At 24.9% G+C, this 916-nt stretch overlaps 1 long non-coding RNA gene across 1 annotated transcript; it reads left to right on the top strand.

The window, feature by feature from the left end:
* LOC126910106 (uncharacterized) lies at positions 1-916 on the top strand. Its single transcript, XR_007705185.1, has 3 exons — positions 1-45; positions 588-733; positions 818-916. It is a non-coding gene; the product is annotated as an uncharacterized LOC126910106 (long non-coding RNA).

Below are 916 nucleotides of genomic sequence, written 5' to 3'. Positions count from 1 at the left end.
TTAATATTATATCATTGAATACCAAACAGGTTCATCAAGCACTTGGTAAATAAAAAAAATTAATTGTTAATTATCAAAAATCCATAAATATTTTATTTAGGTTAAAAAATAAAATCATAAAAAGTTTCATCAGATTTAACTTTTGTTTATTCAGCAAGTCAATTAACATGTCTTATAGTTCAGTATCTATCTANAGTTTCATAAGATTTAACTTTTGTTTATTCAGCAAGTCAATTAACATGTCTTATAGTTCAGTATCTATCTATCCATTTTTTTAGAGTAACATTAAAATACATATCCTTATCAACCTTATGTAAAATATTTCATTTATTCAAATGAGCTTATCTCATTATATAGGAGATAGCACACATAGGTTAAAGCCTATTCAATGTCATTTAAGAGATTTTCATTAACCTAAGAATTAACCATATCAACTTATAATTTATGTGGTAGTAAAATTATTAAAAAATATTCATATTTTGAAGAAAAAAAATATATATAAATCAATGTAATAACATGTTATTTTATATTCTAGACAAAAGTTTAATTATATTAGTAAATTAATCTGTTTATTTTCTATTTTTTAGAAGACGTAAGCAGCTCACCATTAACTTGCATTTGTTTTTTGACTGAAACTCAAGTTCTGTGTTGTAATGCACTTAGTCAAATTAAGCTTTGGGATTTGAGAGTGGATAAAAGTGATATAACTGCCAATATCAATAACTTTACTCAGGTAAATTTTTAGCTCCGAAAATTTTTATTAATGACAAAAGTTATCTATAATAACTCACAAATTTGATGTTTTTTTGTTTTTTAGAATCAAGTGCCAGTCACGTGTATTGCTCAACATCCTAGCCAAAAACATTTTATTTTTACTGGATCAGAAGAAGGTGATGTTGGTGTCTGGGATATGAGA

This window comes from Daktulosphaira vitifoliae, unplaced genomic scaffold (genome assembly GCF_025091365.1).
Source record: "Daktulosphaira vitifoliae isolate Bord-2020 unplaced genomic scaffold, ASM2509136v1 Scaffold_4439, whole genome shotgun sequence".
Taxonomy (NCBI): Eukaryota; Metazoa; Arthropoda; class Insecta; order Hemiptera; family Phylloxeridae; genus Daktulosphaira; species Daktulosphaira vitifoliae.
Note: the sequence above shows the minus strand (reverse complement) of the source record. Positions and strands in the feature narration are given on the sequence as shown.